The 15,823-nt window shown below is 43.0% G+C and overlaps 1 protein-coding gene across 2 annotated transcripts in view; it reads left to right on the top strand.

The window, feature by feature from the left end:
• klf12b (Kruppel like factor 12b) overlaps positions 1-15,823 on the top strand; it is an 89,128-nt gene that overhangs the window by 44,462 nt on the left and 28,843 nt on the right. The window lies entirely within an intron of this gene.

The following is a 15,823-nucleotide window of genomic DNA, read 5'->3' as shown; positions in this document are numbered from 1 at the left end:
ACCAGGCCAAAGTGGTGTGGGGGGGTGGCCATTGGCTGTTATTTTCAATTACAGTGGGGGGTTGGGGTCGGAGGGGTGGGGGTGAAGGTGGTCAGAGCTGACAGCAAAGGCATTTGTAAACGTAGTGAGGGCAGGCAGGAGGTGGTGGTGGGCGGGAGAAAGGTGGGAAGGTGGCCTCTGCTCTCGGGTTTGATGTGGAAACTGAGCGTTGACCTCTGTGACTTTACCCCAACGTTTGCAGCGAGAGGCCATCGCCTTGACTGTAACTACGTGACAGCTGTGTGTCTGTGTGTGCGTGTGTGTGTGTCTGCATGTGTGTGTGTTTGTGTGTGTGCGCGCGCGCTTGTGCAATATGTGTGTAGATGAGATCCCCTGCAAATCACTTGATGTTCAACGAGTGAGGTTATTAGTGTCCAGCTGAACTCTCACTTAAATACATTTCCATATTAGGGGCAAGGGGGATCCGCTCATTGAAGTACTCGTATTTGGCGCAACTGCCTAATACGAGTGACGGAGAAAAAAAATTATATATATATACACACACACACACACACACACACACACACACACACACACACATATACATACATAGTAATGCACGGTTTTGAAAGGTACAATTCCAGCACATTAGTCCTTTTTACAGACAGTAATATCCCATTTTTTCTAATGTCGTTGTTCTTTTTAAAAGCCACCAGCAGTGGGAACTGGTGGTGACCAAATCGACCCGGAAATGTTTTCACAAGCCGTGGTACATGATTTTGGTTTACAATGTAGTTTCATTCCTACGGTCGTGACAAAAAACCTAATTTATGTCGGAACATACTTTTTCCAATGCGAGTGCTGTATTAAGTCATAATAATGGAAAATATTCATGTTAAAAGGGGTTGAGACCGGAAAAATCTGGTAGTCAATGGTGGTAACTGGTTCCAATGCGAGTGCTGTATTAAGTCATAATAATGGTAAATATTCATGTGAAAAAGGGGTTGAGACCGGAAAAATCTGGTAGTCAGTGGTGGTAACTGAGCGTGTCTGAAGACATGTTCTTAAACCTCAGCACAACTAATACATCCTTTCCTAAACTGGAATTACGTATGTGTATATGTATGTCTGTATCGTAGTAAACCCAGGCCCCCCCTCCAGAACAAATGTGAGATGCTGTCTATGTTTAAGGCTCTTCCACAATGTCTTGATAATGGTGTGAAGTTTAACCTCAAGTGCTTTGTTCCTTAAACCAAAGCTGGCGCTGACATCATCTAAACATCTGATTGCATGATCAGACTTCGCAAGGTTCTGAAGAGGCAAAGATGGATAAATGATGGAAGGTCTGTTATGGCTCTTATATGATTGACCTTCATTTTGGAATTATGTTTACTGTAGGAGATAATCAAAAAAGAAAACATCAAGTTCATGAAAAAAATTAAAAAAAACAGTTGCCATCATGAAACCCTTATTAACTGTCCAGGTAATGTTCAAAAGTGTAATTTTAACATTCTTAACTGTCATACAAGTGCAAAAGATAGACTTAAAACACAGTCTTACCATTATTTATGTCACAGCTGTGCTTGATGCATTTTTTTTCCATTAATGCCTTTTTCACATAGGTGTGAAAAGAAGTCAACTGCATAAAAAGAACAATCTGATTACATGTGCCAACAAATGGTGACGCTTGTGTCTACTTGCTGAGCATATCTTCTTTTTTTGCCCTTCTCTTTCTCTTTCCTAATAGCCATTAGCAAGTTTTGGGGAAAGTGTATTACTTTGTACAAAAAAGAAAAAGCAAAACATATGCTCGGGTCTTGTACGACACATTTCTGATGATTGTGTGACTTCAGAAGCATCGGCATGGTACCCACCAAATTTTGATCAAATTCCGATTTGTGGGACTTAACGGTCTTTCCAATTTCGAGGCTCCACTGTAGTCTGCCGAGTGGTGTAGACTTGCACTGCATCATACCGACACGTGTTTCTAATATTTTGGTTATCTTAGCCAGCTATCAAGATGATACAGTGCAGTTTTATAACAACTATAAAAGAACACTAACTAAGTCATTAAAAAAATAATCATTTTATGATACTTAACAAGGCAGAATTTATGATGAAGTTCTTTGGTTGGAGCTCTTCCTGGAAGCTGGTGAAGGTTAAGCCTAGTGAATAGGGCTGTCAAGATAATGGCGTTATCGTGATATCATGATGTTAAAATTGCCACAGTATCGTTGTCGTCATGTCACGATATCAAAAGGAGCACATCTCCATCAAAAAAAAACGTTTAATTCACTTCAGCCAAAGACAGCAGTGTGAATTACACAGACCATTATACATGACAACGAAATGACTGTCCGAAGGCTCTTCCTTTACTCTTTTTATGTACAAAACCACAATATTGTGCACTTTTTTTTCTAATGTGAGCTTTTTAAAATTTTATTAATTTTTTTGTACAATATTGTGAGTTTTTATACCTTATAGTGCACTTCTTTATATCATTCCACAATATTGTGATAATTATCATATGGTACAGGTCATATCGTGATCGGATCGTATCATGACGATGGAATAAGGTTACATTCCCACTAATGAAGTGTCTGATTTGTGGCCAAGGTGTTTTGCTTTTTATACGACGGTTGTCAATCATTCTTTTAACTGCATATTCAGAGTGCTGTAGTAAGCTGAGCGGTGACACACGAGGTGCTAATTCTTCGCAAAAAGAGCTTTACATTTTTCAGAAAAGCAGTGACAATGGGGACCCCACAAATAGTCTGACAGAACCACGGCCGGACCTGTAAAGGTGAAGGTGACCTCAAGAATAAAGCAGTTGTGCATTCACTGACATACTTCTCAACAACCTCAAAACTCACTTGTAATCTTTGGCATTTGACTCAGCATGACTTAGATTTGTTCTTGGTTTTGCTGTTCGGTGCTTTCTACCGTCTTTGTTACCGATTTGTTTTACTGTTTGTTGTATATGTTAATTGCTCCATGTCCAGCACTTTGTATGCAGTGATGGCTGTTTGAAAGTGCTCTATAAATACATTTGAGGTGAGTTGAGTTGAGTTGAGATACTTTGAAGTATTTTGGGATGTCAATAAAGAAGAGCGAAGCTTCAACCATCATTGTCTATCTTAGCCCCAAATTCTCTGACACGCGCCACTGATTGTTGCGGACTGTACTGCTTCACATCGTAAACCGTGTGATGCGATCCAGCTCCGGTCATAATCTCCCCGGTGACTGCTTCTACGATGGCTCCTGTTGTGGCTCAACCCCCAACCCTTTCACTGTACACAGGCTTTCGATTGCGATCAGCTCAGGTGGCGGGTGCTGATGGCGACGGTGGTGGTGGGGGACTCAATTAAAAAGGCAATCACCAATGGATAGACTCTATCTGTCCATCAACACGCGGCCGCCCAGGACATTTAATCAGCCACCACTAAGAGGCATCTCCTTGTCTGACACACAAATTGCTCGCCTGCTGACAGACAGAGTCCGTCAAGAAGTTCTGTCCTCTCCTTCAAAATGCCCAGCATTATCCCTAATCAGCTGGGTTAACCGCTGCTCTATTGACAAACCGCTGGAAGATTGTTCCACTTCTGCGGAGGGTATAGAAAGTGATTAGCAGAAAGACTGGAGCTCTCTCGGTATGACTTGAAGCTGGAAGAAAGTGATGTAGTCATGTGGACATGAGTTTTGCATTCATAAAGTGTTGACTTCACAGAGTACATGCTCTAAATAAACATAAAACACACACACACACACACACACACACACACACACACACACACACACACACACACACACACACACACACACACACAACTTTACAATATGACCAAAATGGAAAAGTGAAAATTGCAGTTCAAACTTTATGAGATGTCCTTATACCTAGCAAAGTTTTTGCGGCTCAGAAATTCTTGTCAAGGTTGTACCCTTCTGGCTCACAAAATGTTGTAATTCACGCTGTGCTTTTTCTTTGGCTTGCTTGCAACACATATTCCAAAAGAGAGACCGGCTTTGCCAAGGTGTGTAAAAAGAACAACGCGAAAAGAGAATAAGCATATTTACACAAAACGTAATGCAAGCAGACTTTTAAATTAAGTAGACTCTGGCATTAGCTTACGCATTGTGACTTATCTAAGTGAGCATCAAATGTAAGCATCACTTATTCTTGATGGTAGTGTAAAATGTTTGCCTGCCGTATGCATTGTGACTTGTTCCCAATCCTCTGGTAGAGTGTTTTGTTGTTCAAGTGTTCTTAATATGACTTTTATTTCATGTTAACATGGCAAAATTTTGACCTTCAAACGGAATATTTTTCCATTTTCATATTTTCCCATGTGGAAAATTTATTTCGGAATCAGAACAAATAGAAATTCGATCAGCTCTCTGATTTGACTCATGTTCGACCAAAGCTCCACCGTTTGTTAGTAGACGTGGGTGAAAAGTCTCAAAAATCAACCTGAAATCAATCAATAACACCCAAAAAGTCCTTCAATTTTCCACATACATGGTGTTGTGACACCACTGGTTACTGCACTTCAACAAAATTCATGTGTTAGGGAGGTGAAGCACTTTTTCTGTGTTGACATTGGCAGATTTAAATTTCACACTGTCGGAAACGGGAAACGTCAGTTCTGTCCTGAGCCTGCAATCTACAATAATCGAGGCTAATCTTTGGACACTGTATCTTAAACAGTATTTTCCAGTGTCAGGGGCACATAATCTGTAACGTTGAGGATGCAGCCCAAATGCAAACCATTTTGCACACATTTTACAAGAAAGCACGTTTGTCTTCTGAGCATGCACCATCGCAGCTCCACTCTGCTGTTACTTCACCCTGTCAGATGGTGACAAAATGTTCCCTCCTCCCTCTTTGTGTTTTCTCTTGTGGATTCAACCTTCGACCCCACTGTCCAGCCCGTGTTTGTTGACCAAAATCGAGTTAAGGGTGCGCACGAAGCGATCGCAGCATGTGACTTTTGTGGCCCAAGCACGGAAAGTGTTGTGCAACAGCCCCTGTGAAGCTGTGGCTGATAGTCTAAACACTGATCTGTCCCTCGACTAAAAAAAACAAAACTTGCACTTTAACAAAGGAGGCTCTGGCTTGTCAATGACAACTTCTTGTTTTGAAGTCTTTCACTGAAACATGTTATCACCACAATGACCTTTAAACACACCCAAGGAGGATTCTGATTGTGCCTTAACCGCCTCTCATTGAGCCAAGATCATCTTGTTGATGTTTTAGCAAAAAAAGAAAAAAAAAACTTTTGTCACACCCTTACGGGAAGAGACTGGCTTTGGAACGCTTCGCTCCCGTCATCTGATTTAAGGTTGCTTTCACATGTTTCCATGGCGAGGATGGAAAAGCATGCCAATGTAGGGCCTGACTATCTGCGGCCACGGTTCTCACTGTCTGGCCAAATATGGGTTGCTAACAAGGCTACAATAATCCGGTGCTTTTAACCATTAATGTGCTGATTTCATTTGACCTCAGAGTAGGGCCGATGTAAAGATGCTGCCGGTGTGGCAATCTGAGTCAACCCTTAAGGAGGGGAAATTATGTCAACAACATGTGGAATCCATTTAGGTAGCGCTGGCATTCCACAAGGTCTTTGGCGTCAACAAAAACGACTTCCCGCCATAGACCCTAACTCCCCAGGTGCCAACGGCTTCCTCGGTGTATCAGCTCAGCACATATTTTTTTTCAAAGGAAGAAAAAAAAAATTACATTAATGAAGCGGTTGATGGTCACTGGGTGCCTAATTGAAGTAAACAGAGTGAGGCTTTTGTTGAGTGGAGCTGAAGAGCTGGAACAGGTCAAAACGCTTTTGAGAAGTCCTGGATACTTGTGCAATGTTTAATTGCAAAAGTTGTGAGTTTGATGATTATCCGTGAAACACAAATTAACATAACCCTGTTCCACGAGCGCTGATCTTGGCATGACTATGTATAAAGAATTCCTTTGCTGAAATCTAGACATTTTATTACACGTCAACCTTTTCCTCTTAAGGGAATCATTGTTAGTTTTTGTTTCCAACAGTTTATATTAGACGCACGGATTATGCTGAATTACAAAGCATCTGCGTTCTTATCACACGCGAGGGATGCGGCTTGGCGCAGAAGCTCTGGCTTCGCCATTGCCTATCAAACTAATTATTGCATAGGTTTAATATTTTCAATTTGCAGGTGTTCGGTTTTGCATCAGATAGTGGGCCATACATACATTGATGACTGAAGGTGGTTGCTAGAATGTATTTAGAGACGTTCCTGATGAGTTTTCTGTCATGCTCTCTGAAGAAGATCCACATTGACCTCATCGTATATTACTTCGAGAAGCCCAAAATGGCTTAATTCTCGGTGCCGGTGTTGCCCGTGAACTCATTTAAAACCAACATGTTTCCAAGTGAGTTGCCAACAGCCATTCCTGGAAACCAGTCATCGCATCGATGCCTCAACATGGCTGTGATTGCAAACATGTAGTAAACCATCTAGACCGGTCTTTGGAGAGCATGTGAGTGCATATGTGCTGTGATGCACTCAGTGGGCAGGCCATTGTGGAAATTGTATGTTCGTCCTGCACATTCTGGGGCGGAAGGGTGGGAGTGGAGGGGGCTTTTGCTTGCACACATTAAGACATACTGTACATTACATGTTAGACCATCAGCGCGCACACAGATGCACCACACAGCCTGGGGGGATAAAAGGCTACTGAGAGAAACCCCCATTAGGGCAAAAGTGAAGCAGCATTCCATATAGAGCAAGGGAGGCATGTGGGTGGTGGGTGGGAGGCATGCAGGTTATTGTGAGCATGCTGGTACTCCCAAAAGCGCCTCCCTGTAAGGGCAAAAGATAAGAAATGTTTCATTTTGACTCGAAGCTTAAAAACAACGATAACGTACCTTAGCAATCTCTCGTAGGGCTTTTACTGTCATTGCTGCCATCTCCTTGGGCTGAGGCTGTAACAAATGGAATATTTTCTAACAACATATTAGATTGTTTTAGTAACAGAACGGTAAATCAAGCTTTTGGAAGCAGTTTCGTGATGTTGTCAACTAATGTGTGGTCTGGTGTTTGTGTTCAGTTCAGCACATCTGCACATAGAATGATGGCAGATTTTTTTTGTCAGTGTCCTTTAAAGGGGTTGTGACTTGTTGTCCACAATCTTGCCCTCCTACCTTAGTGTTTTTGACTCTGTTTTTTTTCTTCTGGGGGAGGGGGGGGGGGGCTATGGGAGCTTTGTTATTCTAGTGGAGCGTTTAACTTCTTTTTCGTGGTTACATCCAAACTGATTGTCAATTGTCGACAAAAGTGTCTGGATCGCTGTCACAAATCGCTTTGACTTGTGAGCCTCGAGTAACGCCACCTCACGTTAGAGCTGTCACGGTCGCGGCTTGTTTAGTCGCTGTTCCTCTGCAGCATTTTGGAGGCGCATGATGCAAGAGGATGTCACACTCTTCTCTGGAGCAGGAGCAATGTGAGTGTGAATTAGCGCACACTGTGGGTGGCTGTAGGTGGCAGCTTGCGTGCTGAATGGACTTCTATTCTTCTGCTTTCATGAGCGAGACGGTTGCGTGGATTCATGTGCGAGTGTGTCTCGAAACCAAAGATAGGTGGGTGTAGGCAAAGGTCACAAACAAGGTGTGTTTGCTTGAGTTGGCGTTCCTGCTCGCAAGCCAGACTGTAGCAACACTCATTTGATCAAGTTGAGCAATGTTTAGTTTAGGCATACGACGACGCTGCCTTTTCTTGCTCTTGTTTTTTTTTTTTTTTTTTAACGTCTTCCACCGACAGTACAGTATAGTATTCTGTTTAATTGTTGTCACTTCACTGCTGGTGTGTATACATAATTTTATGTTGCATACAGTAGAGTTCTGCTGATTATTTGCTGCTGCACTTCTGCACATATTCACAAGTAGCCATAAATGTTCATTTGCCACACACACTGGTGCTCCCATTCCAAGCAAGCACATCTTGTTGTAAATATGTAAATAGATTATTACTGTTCATTCTTTGCTATTATTATTATTATTGCGTGCTGCTACCGTCCACTTTGCAGCCGTAAATCAGAATATCTGTTCTATTCTTCTGTTCTATTCAGGAAGCGAGGCTGACATGCAGATGGAAACACACGCAGACAAAACCAAACGGCACTTTAAAGTTTTTTTCAGTTTTATTTCGCAGAGCGAGCAGCCCCTCAAGGGAGCGATGTGGTTTTTGTAGAGGTCGGGAACTTTTGCAGAGACAAGAAACTCCTAAGATTTATGAATGATCATACCCCCCCCCGCCCCCGCCCCGGCGTATTTAGACATGGCTGATGAAATGCAGGTGCTTTTTTTTTCCTATGTTGGTTTCATTCATGCAGCCAAATCAGCAAAATGTTCCGACACATGCTTCTCATATGCTCACGGATCACAACAGTGACAGTTTTGACTATTTTGGTGACTCATTCACCTAAGTTGAGAGGGGCTCTGAGCACTGCAAAGTGCAGTTTTATACCACAGCAAAGTCCAAAAGCAAATGTAATGAAAACATAGCTTCATTACCTTTCTAAAGTCAAATATTTATTTATTTATTATATTCTCAGTCGACATTCTTAACGAAGTGCGTATTGATTGGTTTGTTGTCAGTCACAACAATGTTTGAAGCCCGGCTGACACCCTTCTGGCTGCCATTGTAGACAAAAAAAAAAAAAGGTAAATTATAATTTGGTCATTTTTCCTCGATTCAAATCAAAAAAAAAGGTAAATTATAATTTGGTCGTTTTGCTTCGCATCAAATTGCACACTTTGGTGTTTGCCAGATGGGAAGGGAAGCACTGATATGCCCCGAGCTAATTATTACCTCTGTCATGTCACCGGGGGGTTCTGTTGAAGGGGTCTTTTGTCACCTGATAGTGGGGTGCATGCATGTTCCGGATCAACTCGCGCACACTCTCTTTCTTCAGCCCTTTCGTGTTATTTTGACATTTTGATATTGTGTTTGTCAGTGAAGTCCGTAAACTTCAGCTGCATCCGGCAACTTCACTTCCCCCCCTTCACCCTCCCTCACATCTCGACAGGATTAGTGACACAGGATCCCCCCCTGGCAGAAATAGACATGAACCAAGGCCAATACACCAGAATATGGGAACTTCCAAGGGTCGTGTGCGTATGTTTATTTGTATCAGCTACAAATGGACCCGGTTTCCTCCCAGGTGCTCACCACTGCCTGTTCTCATGATTTTATTATGGTTTCATACCCCCCCAAAAAATATTCACGGTAATTTGTTGAAAATCAATTCCCACCCGCCCGAGTTACTCGAAAAGTGTTTTGTAAAATATGAAACTTTTTTTTGGGGGGTGGGGGGGGTCAGCACAATATGTCCACTATCTTTGTCATTGTACATTAAAACAAAAAATAGTTTTACCGGCTGTTAGTAACTTTACCATTTAATTAATCTTTTTTTTTTCCCCCAAATGCTCTTGTTATTGAGTGGTTGACTAACTTTTCTGAACGCCTGTTTCAACATGCTGAGAAGAATAATGCCACAATGGAGGCTTTGCTGTAGTTCACCCCACTGATGTCTTTTGAGAGCAAACTAGTGAAATATAGGCGAATAGCACCCCGCTCGTCAAAGCCAATGTACAGTCCACCCCATTTTGGCTCGATTTCTTCAAGACACAATTAATCAACTGTCAATCCCACACAGTTATTGAAGTCTGAATAATCAATTATCATCCCTCTCACAAGTTGTAATACTGAACTTGAACTTTAAAAAAAAACACTGATTTAATGCTATACATACTCCAAGTCAAATAGTTTCAAGGTTACAAACGGTGTGCAGTAAAGTAATTTGGCCAATAGAATGTCATTTGGCGGCACATGAGCACAAGCTCGGTTACTGACACGTTTCGGAAATGAACCAGATGGTGTGCGGATCCCACAAAAGTAGACTCAGGCAAACTGCGAAACAGACATATTTATTTATAGAAAAACGAAGCGCCGACCGACAAAGTATAAACAGAAATCACTGGTGACAAAGAACCAGGAAAAACAAATATGAGCCTAAAGTGCTTGCGGCAAGGTAAATTTGACACCCGAAAAAGCACAAAACGAAATGGCAAAAGCCCAAACATACGAAACGGAAATCAGTCCAGAATAAGTGGAAAACCAGAACACTTACAAAACAAGGAACTATCGGCAATGACGCGACGATGAACGTAAACGTGAGGTCTAGAAAATATCCCGACCATATCAGGAAGCAAGGTCAATAATCTGACAGTGACTTGGAAACTTGACCACCCTTCAATACTTGGCAAGGCTTGATGAGGAACGAGGAACAGCTGCACCGCTGCAGCGGCACGCCCACCGCTTCAGGTGATGCTGAAAACAAAAACACAGACAGAAGAAAACCATGACGGCTACAGATTGTTTTATGTTTTTGGCCCTGCCATTGGATGAGACTGATCCAGAGTGTTCCACACCCCTCTCCTCAAAGTAAGCTCGAGCTCATTCGCAAATTTCATGAGCCAAGCGCGATAGAAATTGGTTTCATGGATATTCGTGGACTCAGTGTTTTGTTTTGTTTTTTTAAAATAAATAATTAATTATGTATATGTCTATTATTATGTCTCTGCTTCGGTGTTAGCCTGGGCATGTTCTGAATGACTGTACATACACATTCAGGTTACATCTCTATAGGAACATAGCTTAGTTGTGAAACGAGGACTAAACAATTGGACATTTACCTACATTCATCCAATAAGCACTTCCACATTGTTGTGCTTTTTCCAAACAGTATCATTATGATTCAAAGTTTTCTTGTTGTTGGTGGTGTTTTGTTTTTTTTTGGGGGGGCGGGGGGCACAAACCTTCTTTTATTTTGTGATTCAGTCATATCGATCCATCCATTTATCCTCACAAGGGTCGCGGGGTGGTTCTGGAGCCTTTCCCAGCCGTCTTCGGGCAGTAGGTGGGGGACACCCTGAACCAGTTGCCAGCCAATCGCAGGGCACACAGAGACGAACAACCATCTGTGCTCACACTCACACCTAGGGACAATTTAGGGTATTCAATCAGCCTGCCATGCATGTTTTTGGAATGTGGGAGGAAACCGGAGTACCCGGAGAAAACCCACCAGGCTCGGTGAGAACATGCAAACGCCACACGGGGAGGCCGGAGCTGGAATTAAACCCGGTACCTCTGCACTGTGAGGTTGACATGCTAACCACTGGACCACCGAGCCGACCTGATTCAGTCACATTATTTTCTAACTCCCCTCTTTAACCACTCGTGTGTGACAGTGCTTTCACTTGTGCAGCTTTAGTAAGATCGAACTTGTTGTTGTGTATCAATGATATCGTCTCTCTGTGACCAACTTACAGCCTGTAAGTCATACCCATGAGCGTGTGAGTCTGGCGCATTTATGCTGAGTCGTTCAGTCAAATGATCTGTTGTTGTCAGTTTCTCTCAAGTCTTGTCAAGAAAGACAAGAGGTTGATTTTGTTCTGGCAAGAATTTCGTTTAAATTGATGCGCCGTTTTTTTCTTTTTTTTTTTTTTTTTTTTCTATGCAATTCTCGTTGGTGGTGTTGTGACCCGCTTGAGGTGTGTGTTGGAAATAAATCAGGATGGATATTCAACCAAATTCCCTTTTATTACTATACAGCAGATTTGCAATGAATTGGATTTTTTTCTGATGTAGTGGGAACACCACAATTGACTGAATGTTCTGAACTCCCGTTTCCTTGTCAGTGTTCAATTTATTGATTAGAATAATACCACCCGGGGAAGATGAGCCATAGCGTGGAACACAACTTCCCATAGCCGATGACATGTTGTTCTTTCGAAAACAAAATCAACAGCACCTCTGCTGGTTGCAGCCAAGTTATGCACTCCAGTGCTTTCTCGGGCCTTGCTCAAAAATGTCCCAGGAGCATCCAAAAGACTCAGCTGGTTGCTGTAGCTAAGCAAAATACGGCGAATGAAATGGAAATTCTGCAACACTTCACTGATTACTAGCAATTATTATTTAGATAATATTAATTAAAAAAGTTATTATATCCCTCTTTGTAATGAAAGCCAGACTCTCATTTAATAATAGGCCAGCATATTCAGGGCCGTAATGTCAGTCGACTTTTCAAAGGAGAGCTGGCTGATTAGTATTAAAGCTGGTGTATTTTGTGAGCTTTTTCAATTTGAAGGATAGAAATACTGCTTTTGCTCTGACACTAAGGAACTCATTTCTGAAAGACATAAAATTGTAGGGGATAAGTGAGAAAACAAAGGAACAATAATCCAGAATGAGCTTTGAACTTGAACTTATGTTGGGCATCGTCCTTTGGGTTTCATTCGAAATTAGGAAAAAAAAAACGGAAGAGAAAATCCATCACATTTAAAAATCAGTTAAGATTGCGATGGGTAGATTGAGCCAAGGTACTAATTTGTACGTTGATATGAGCTACTTCGTCCACCTTGCATACATGGGTCCATGGGTTGAAAGTTCAAGTGTTTGAGCACAACGTCCCTTTTGTTTGCCTGGGTGCACGTCCTGTTGAAGCAGCTACTGTAGTGGGATCAAACACAAGCCCTGAGACATGCGAAGGCGACATCACCCAGTCACTCTGTGCATGATTGCCTTCAACATTAGCCTTCATTGTGACTAAATCACTAAATCAAGCAGCTTTCTAAATGTTGCCGAACAGAACGAGTGTAGGAGTGAGCTGCTAGGCCCGCTATGACTGTGTCACATCCAGGGGGTGTCCACAGGAAATCATTTCGGCTCTTTTTATACTGTTGCACCAATCAAAAAGGAAGCTTTTTCACGTCTCATTCTCCCCACTCTCTCTCTCTCTGCTATGGTGGAGGACCTGGTGGGAGGCAGAGGGAAGGGGCGGTGGGGTTTGTTGGCATTCTTGCACTGTGTGCTTTGCGCTCGACCGGGCCTTGGCTGTAGTCCATATCCCCTCTCTACCCTCTCTCGCTTCTCTGACTATCACCCTCCCACCCTCCCTCCTCTTCCTCCTCCTTGCACCCCCATTGTGCTTCCCCCCACCTCCAGCTTGCCTCTTCCCTCTCGCTATCGACTCCCTTTATGCACCCCAGATAATTCAGTGCCCACTTCCTTGCCTCATCACTCCTCTTGACCTCCCTTGCATGCAGGGCCAATGGCAGCAGGTCCGGGCTCTGCGACACAGATGTAGCTGGCCGCCCCCGGGCACTCGACATGGAAACAAAGCACCGATGGAGGCTGGGTGGCACAGTCTGTTTTGGGCTAGTAGATACACATGCAAGGGAAGGGCAGGGAAGAGCGCAATTTCTTACATCTGCTTCAGTCAGTTGATTCAAGCTTAACTTTCACCTGAAGAAATAACTCTGTGTGAGTCGGGAGATAAGCCGGATGGGTCCTTTCACCCTCTCGTGTTGAGATAACACTGCGCGGTGTGCAACCCACACACACACACACACACACACACACACACACACACACACACACACACACACACACACACACACACACATGTCTGGTCTTTCCTGCTAATCAAAGCAATCATCGAAAGCTCAGAGCAAATCTGCTGTTCAGTTTATCCAAATTATTCCCCGTAAACCAGTATCACATGGATGCTAAAGCTAACAATGCCGGGACCCAGACAGGGTGAGGCGTGTCAGCTTTTAGGGCGATTTCTTCAGACGATCAAAGCTTTCACCTTCATTTGAACTCAATATTAAGTTCATGGTTTCATGTTCCTGCCCTGTGATTGGCTGATGACCAGTCGAGGTGATATCCTGCCTATCGCCCAAAGTCAGCTGAGAGAGGATCCAGTTCTCCTGCAAATCTGAATGAGGACAAATGATCAAACATGAATGAGGATAAATGGACAAATAGGTGTTGGGTTCTGACTAAAGCATGGATAGATGTGTGCTCAGCTCCTTTCTGTAGAAAAAATATCAACACATAACACAGGGCAAAGTCAACCGAGAAATGTCACATGTGACAAAAGTGGTCGTACTGGAAGCCCCTTTTGCAGTGTCCATCAAAGCTGGAATTTGTTCACCTTTTTTTTGTCACAGTTGTCTACAAATGGCACCAGAACTGAATTAAGACACCGAGGTTGACTCACATTTCCTGGCTACTGAGACAGTACAAGAGCTGGTATTGGTTATTTTCACACTCACTTCTGCCGCACTATTGTGTTGAAAATATTTTATAAATCACGCCAGACGCTGGAATGGATGTCATTTCATGATCTGATTGCCGGATGCCGTGCCGCTGTGTGACAGCACACACCGTTGCTGCAATATCCCATTTTGCTAAGTTCTGTGTTAAAGGCAGAGGAAAATAAACACGGTTGACGGTTACTGTCAGAGTTAACATCGCAGAATTACTGTCCAAAAGAGGGTACTGTGTCTGCACATTATATGGGCAATGGTCTTGCGACGCACCTCTTCATTAACTTGTCAATCACTGGACACCAGTCAATCATAGGTTGACCAAAAGCCAGAGTTCTGCCCTAATCGTAATTCTTGATCCATGAAGAGAGTTTTCCCGACCTTTTCAGAGCAGGCATCCATTTTAGAGGAGAAAAACCTCACGCAACACCATCAAGCAAAAATATCACAAAATATATGACTTCTAAAGGAATGGTGATCTGGTTTCAATTTACTCACATATAATAACTTGAATGAACACACATTTTGTAGTATTTGCCATGTTATGTGTGGTAGTGAATGCTGGCGCTAGAATTTTCTTTTCGCGCCCCAGTAAATTGAGCTCCTCATGACGTTTGCCCTCTATGTCGATCATGAGTTGACGCAGAAAAAAAAAAAAGTTGCCAGAAGCACACAATTTGATTTCAAGTGTCTATTGTAGGGCAGCCCGGTGGGACGAGTGGTTAGCGTGTCGACCTCACAGTGCATAGGTCGTGGGTTTGATCCCAGGTCCGACCTTCCTGTGTGGAGTTTGCATGTTCTCTGCGGGCCTGCGTGGGTTTTCTCCGGGTACTCCGGTTTCCTCTCACCTTCCAAAAACACGCATGGCAGGCTGATTGAACACTCAAATTATCCTTATGTGTGAGTGAGAGCGTGGATGGTTGTTCGTCTCTTTGGGCCCTCGATTGGCTGGCAACTGGTTCAGGGTGTCCCCCGCCTACTGCCCAAAGACAGCTGGGATTGCGCCAGCACCCCCCACGGCCCACGTGAGGATAAAGTGGATTGCAAAATGGATGAATGAATGGATGATGTCTATTTTAGAATGATTTTGGCTATGTTCAATCTTGCTTCAAAACCAGAAAAGTTATGGTATAGATTTTGTTCGATCGCTTCCACATTTAAAGCACATATATGTTACTAGACAGTTGAAAGAAGCTAAAGTGGAAAAAAAAAAGCTTTTGTCGCCCCATGTAGGCTAAGCATGATTGCTAAATTTGATCAGCCCCCCATAAAACACATAACTCCTTATAACTTAACTCCACACGGCCAGAAGTTGACCCTCATGTGTTTAGGGTCCTTCCGTGACAAGAATCACAACATAGGCACACCTGATGAGTCGATACTTGGTCTAGTGCAAATATCGAGGCAAATTCTACACATGCTCTAAATCCTTGGAAAAAAATTCCCAGATGAATGGTGTGCATGGTTTTATATTTTTGTATTCACTTTGCCTGCAAAAACTTCAGTCAGCATTTTTTCTTAGGGGAATTTGCTTGTTGGAAGGAGAAATGACATGCCTCAACACTCCACTGACGTACCTTCCTTGCTGCGTCTGACTCCCCCGCACACCTGGGATGGCCATTTTATTTCAGAGTGCAGCAAATGGAAAGGTGATCTTAATCTACCCCGCACCGCCGCCCCCACAAGCC

Source organism: Hippocampus comes, unplaced genomic scaffold (assembly GCF_001891065.2).
Source record: "Hippocampus comes isolate QL1 unplaced genomic scaffold, H_comes_QL1_v1.1 scaffold111, whole genome shotgun sequence".
Lineage (NCBI taxonomy): Eukaryota > Metazoa > Chordata > Actinopteri > Syngnathiformes > Syngnathidae > Hippocampus > Hippocampus comes.
The sequence above is the reverse complement of the archived record's forward strand: the minus strand, read 5'-3'. Positions and strand labels throughout refer to the sequence as shown.